We start from the raw sequence: 6,265 nt of genomic DNA, 5'->3' as shown, positions 1-6,265 counted from the left end.
TAGTCGACGACGCATGTTAGGACACAAATTGAATGAGAGAACACAGTGTAACAACTAACAATTCTTTTGTTCATCAGGAAAACAGCAATAATTTGAATAAATCAGTTGAAGTTGAACAGCAGTTGTTGTCCTGTCCTGTTTCTTTCCATATTCCATTGATTTTGAGAAACAGAAACACAGTATATTAATTAAAGAGGACCTCTTTGGTCATAGTTACAGGCAGCGGAATTTCTTGTTTTTTTTCTGAGAACATACCAAAATCAATGCGCGCGCGGACGTCATCCATAAAAATTACTTGGTGTAGCCTAATGCACTGCACGAAATGGCCACGTATCCTGACGGATCCGACGTATCCGGAATCAGGCCTCATGGCGTTTCCGAGCGAATCCGGAAATATCCCAGTTCACTGCTCGGATACTGAGGTGCCCGCAGATCCGACCAATTCCGACGCCGTATTCCTCTGGATCCGTGATGCGCCTCGGATACCCGAAAATATTTGTGCGGATCCCTCGGTTTTTTTTTATATTTGGAATGTTCGGATTGTTTGTTTGTTTCGGATCCTGACGAATAAATACAAACGGCACGGCATGATCTCATTTCCTGACGAATAAATACACACGGCACGGCATGATCTCATTTCCTGACGAATCCAGCAGATCCGGAATTATGCATTATAGCATACACGGAACGTTTCCGATTGAATCCGATGCACCTCAGATCCGACAATTCAGGCGCCGTATACGTCTGGATCCTTCATACGTTTCCGAGCAAATTCAGACAAATACCAGGTACAGCTCAGATCCGGCAATTCCGACGCCGTATACGTCTGGATCCGGATCCCTCGTTTTCAGATATTTGTCAATATGGCAGAGATAATCGGATTGTTTGTTTGTCGGCAGTTGCTTCGGATCCTAACCAACAAATACACACTGCACGGCATGATCTCAGATCCTGAAAAATCCAGCGGATCCGCAATCGTGCATCATAGCAGATACGGAACGTTTCCGATTGGATCCGATGCACCTCAGATCCAACAATTTGGATTGTTGGATCTGACAAATCCTGACGTGTCCGAAATACGGATTCGTGTCCAATCTCCCACAAGACACTGCGTGTCATGACGTCAGGCGCGAGAAACGGTTTTGTCGGTGAACAGCACGGAGACAAGAACGGCGTTTCATCACTCTCTGTGCTTAACATGGCATCGTCAGAGTCTACCATGGTCGACCAGTGATTTTAGTGACTTGAGAGTCGAACGGGATTCGGTGTAAACTCAAACGCGCGGCATTGCGAAGTAGTCTTCTTCGTGCATGCAATATTCGTCGCCCCCCTCCCCCTTGTAAAGTTGGTAGGGAGTCGATTCATCATTTAGAGGGACTGCCCTTTGGTAAGTACAAATTGAAAAATTCCTGTTTCTAACTAGTTTGAACGTCAGTTATCCTCCTATTGTGGCTTGACATATCATCGCATTTGCATGACATTAAGAATTGTCCAGTCGACCTGCACTTCTACTCCGTTAGGATCTAGGAAATTTATAGCTTTCAATTTGTTCGTTCTTGCCAATGGTCAACAGACATTTGTGTCTGGTTAACGTTTCAGATACAACATAGCAAGCGGTTGAGGGAAATATAATTAAAGATATCCTGTAACGGAAGAGAATGTCATAAGTATTTGTCCCACAAAGGTCCCACAGTTTGTGGATAGTGAGCTGGAACTTATGTGGAGGTAGTAGTGTGTTTCAGGGATTATTGCATTCAGTTATAGCTGTACATGTTTGATCAATATCATATTCAAGTTATGAATGTAAGTTTTACGTATTCAATTAAACGATGCCGGATTCATTTTTTACAAATGTGATTATGTGATATGTTAAATATTTATCATTGTATCCCTTTATCAGTATATATCCTATACAGCATCGGCAGATACTTCCTTCACAAATGCAGCACATGTTTTGAGGACCTTAGCTTGGCTTGGAACAAAGCAATCAGCTGTCAGATGCTCAGAGTACCTCAGGCTCCTTCGGTAAGGCTTAAGTCCATCATCGGTACACTTCAATGTTAGCTGAGACAGGCATGATGGATACCCATTGTCCCTTGTTTTTTGTTAGCTGCTGTGATGAAACGAAGCCCATCACAGCAAGGAGGTTATATAGTCTATATAACCTCCTTGATCACAGTTATGTCAAAATCATGTGACATGTTACTTAAATACTAAGTATGTGAATTGATATTTATTCATCATTTGGTTTTAGCATATAGGAACTGATTCATCACAAGATGAACTCCAAGCTGAGTCCAACATGCTAGATACAGAAAAAATCAGCCTTGCCTGTACCTTACCAAGAGTGCATGGAAGAAGTGAACTCAGATGTAGTCATAGAATGGGGAGAGGACGATTATACACATGCAGTTCCACGGCATATACTACTTACGTGTAAAATGTGGCGTGTCATCATGGGAGTTTTTCAGACAGTATAATGTTACTTTGAAGTTTCTATTTTCAACCTCTGTATTTGAAATTATTTGTATCTGATATCTTTTAGACGAAGAACTGGCCACAAATAAGGCTTTCATTTCTTGAGTAGAATATGTAGAACAGTGTAGAATTTTTTGGTCCAAGTGCACTATACGGCAGTAAATATTACCACCATGATGTGATGGTTGTTAATTGTAATACATTTTATAACAATTGTGCTTACACAACCCCAATTTACCGACATTAACCTGCATATGCAGAGGTGCTTTGAGTATGTCGATGTCCCTCGGCCTGTCTTAAACGAAATGGATTATTTAGCCACATAGAACTTCCGTATTGTATTTGATAGTTTTTGAACTTAGAAATGCATATATGTTGAAATATGAAAAAATGTTACATTCAGGCTTTCCCAAAACTTCCTGTCATTGAATAATAATGTTTGGGGTATCGTTGAATTAAGAATGCACGCGTATTTATGAATAATCAACCATTCTATCAAACTTTGTGTGTTTGATTTTTACATATTCGTGGCAAATACAAACATATTCAGAGTCACAATATGTCAAAGATTGTAGAAAAGTCTGTATGTTGGATCAGTCTGTATCCGTGGCAAATACATACTGTACGTATCTGTCAGGATCTTGGGCCATTTCGTTCAATGTACGGCCCCATATCTGTCGAAAATTCCTATTTTTGTATTCCTCCGTATCTGAGGATCCGGATCACAGTCCGCTTGTATCCGTCAGTATCCGCAGTTTTCTTTAAAAAATACGAAAAAACTTCCTATACGTATCCGTCAGGATCTCTGGCATTTCCGTACAGTGTACGGCTCCGTATCCGTCGAAAATACCTCATTTTCGGATTCCTCCGGAAATATTCCCGATCCCGGTGCGGAACTATTTTCGGATCCGTTAGGTTGGATTCGTCAGTATCCGTCAGTATCCGCCAAAAATACAGAAAAATCCCTGTACGCATCCGTCAGGATCTGTGGCATTTCCGTACAGTGTACGGCTTCGTATTCGTCGAAAATACCTTACTTTCGGAATCTTCCGGAAATATTCCATATCCCAGTGCGCATTTAGTCGGATCCGTCAGGTTGGATCCGCCTGTATCCATCAGTATCCGCCAAAAATACAGAAAAATTCCTGTTCGTATCCGTCAGGATCGGTGGCATTTCCGTGCAGTGTACGGCTCCGTATTCGTCGAAAATACCTTACTTTCGGATTCTTCGGGAAATATTCCATATACCGGTGCGGAAATAGTCGGATACCTTACACGAATCCGCCTGTATCCGTCAGTATCCGACAAAAATAGAGAAAAATACCGGTACGTATACGCCGGGAAACGAGGCCATTTCGTGCAGTGATGGATACATAACCAATTCTCCTCTCACAGCAGCGTTAACAGAACCTCTGGGGACGCGAAGAAGTATCTTGCAGAAATTTAGTAAAACATATTCCATATCGGAAATTTCGTACGAAATCGACTGTTGGACCACCGTTATATTTTGGTTTGCTAGATCACTAGATCGATATATAATATCTAGCTTGGCACTGTATCTACTAAAGCTAATGACAGCAAATTTGTCTTGTACTCATTTTCTAAATGTGATGTAATCTAATACCCACAACATTGTACTCTTTTACTTTTCAAAACAAGAAACTGCTTCCACGTTATTTGTCTGATTCCCTCTCACAAGCAAGTGACTTCTGAAACAAAGGGCAAAGGCCTCCTTTTTCTCACACAGGTTTGCATGTATGTTGTAAAGTTAGCATAATGTTTACATCTGTCATACTGAGACAGGTCTGACCTTCAACCGTTTTAGCATAGAGACACTTCTTGAAGAGTCTTAACAAGTGTCGACGGCCATCTTGTTGGCTCTTGTTTCTTTGAAACTTGAAACTTTATTAATCAAGTGCAGCTTTGCAGACACTGTGTCTGAATTGTGTTGACTTTTTACAGGTTGTAACACATTTAAAAATTAATCCTGACAAATGCTTCTTAAAATCGTAAAATACTTCTTAAAACGGTAATTTAAAACTCAGATAATATTAGAAAAACAGGATAAGCGACAGTTTACAAACCCAGATAACATAATCCATACTGTTTTTTTCGACGTGAAAAACAAACAATGTAGGGCGACTTGTTTAAATGCATGTACGTTACTTTTGTCCGGACACGATATCACAAACAACATGTAGAAATGTTCATGAGTCACTGTTAATCAGTCCAACCAAGTAGGGGGTGGGTGAGATTTTGTAGCGTGACGTACGGCAGTGTTGGATGTCAATCTTGTGTGAGTTACGGGTTTCACGTCCGGTAACTTGCTGCCTAGGTGGGGGCAACCAGCTGCGAAACTCAGCAGAGTTCAACAGAGTCTTCGCGAACGAACGGCAAATGTTGACTCGTCGATCTGCCAACGGGATGAGATTCAGAGTGATCATGGCTGTCTCGTAGTTGTGGTACTGCGGCCCAAGTATAATCATGCATGCCCTTTTCTGGATACGATCCAGACTTGCAGTTTGTTTGACGGTTAAGAACGGATGCCACACTGGTGTCGCGTATTCGAGTGCAGGTCTGATGTATACAGTAAATACAGTCGTCAGATCTGTCACGGATACGCCGAAGCGTTTGAGTCTGCGTAGAAGATTGAGTTTTCTGTTTGCTCCCGAGATAATCTGGGAGACATGCAGGTTCCACTTTAAGTCACTTTGGACCGTCACCCCTACTACTTTGACGGACCCCACGGTTTCCAACTCTTGGCCATCAATGGTGAGTGGTACCGGCTCTGGGGGTGATTTTGCATAGCAGACATGAAGCGCTTTATATTTCCCCGGGTTTAGTTTCATTTTGTGTTGACCAATCCAGATGTTAAGGTTGTCCAGGGTCAGCTGAAGACTGCATGGTTGACGTATGTACCACGTTTGGGCCAAGTTCATATCGTTCTCTTGTCGTGAAGCCACCTCCATACTTGTTAAAGAGTATGGAAGATACACAGTAGCAGAGTGGCCCTCGGCCATTCTAAGCTTAGAGCATTGCGCCTTTCATTACAGTTATCTGCCAGTATGGCATTGGGACCAATGTCTGGGCCACGGCCATAAAAGGCATCAGGTGGCAGACAAGACTTTAGTGTCTGAAAATCTTGAGACAGGGTATTTTCCTTCTCGTCACTTGTGATCAAAATACCCAGTGGCAGTGCACCTACCACATGGTGGGTGCATAACATAAAGACCTTTAAATTATGTTCTTCAGTATTGGAGGTAGCATCCATGAATACAAGTTCTCCTGATTGAGGGACTTCTTTATGCACCATCTCCATCAACGGAGTTACCAGTGCAATTATGAAAGGTTTACTGTCACCCTCGTAGATTTGGTGCTTGCCTCTGGATTCTGTTCTTCATGAGGCATGGATAACAAATCAAAATGTCTAATAACATTTATAGTGACCATAATTGTGTGGTCAAACTATATCCAGTAGAGGCAGGTATCAGGTCATTCCAGGTACACTTCATTCCTTTTAAAGACAATCAAGGCATTTAATACAAAATATGCATGTCTGACAAACGTTTTGGTGTTAAATCTAGTAATGTCTGTCTACAATCACTCATGGGGTTACCATAGCCTGTCAAGCAAAATCTCCTCCCCCTGATGCCAGAGCTGGTGGATGGTTGGGTTGTTGGAGTCAGGGCTGGTACTTGGGCTGTTGGCAAATCATGTTCAACTTCTTCCATTCATTCGCTGTGTTGGTAACGTGTGCCTGCTCAGAATCTCCGATGAATTCCGCGGC

At 42.1% G+C, this 6,265-nt stretch overlaps 1 long non-coding RNA gene across 1 annotated transcript; it reads left to right on the top strand.

Moving 5' to 3' along the window:
- The first annotated feature begins 310 nt into the window (after positions 1 to 310).
- LOC136432319 (uncharacterized) lies at positions 311 to 3,179 on the top strand. Its single transcript, XR_010755508.1, has 3 exons — positions 311 to 1,387; positions 1,917 to 2,025; positions 2,262 to 3,179. It is a non-coding gene; the product is annotated as an uncharacterized lncRNA (long non-coding RNA).
- Positions 3,180 to 6,265: the final 3,086 nt, after the last annotated feature.

This window comes from Branchiostoma lanceolatum, chromosome 4 (assembly GCF_035083965.1).
Source record: "Branchiostoma lanceolatum isolate klBraLanc5 chromosome 4, klBraLanc5.hap2, whole genome shotgun sequence".
NCBI lineage: Eukaryota > Metazoa > Chordata > Leptocardii > Amphioxiformes > Branchiostomatidae > Branchiostoma > Branchiostoma lanceolatum.
This window is presented reverse-complemented; position numbering and strand designations above follow the sequence as displayed.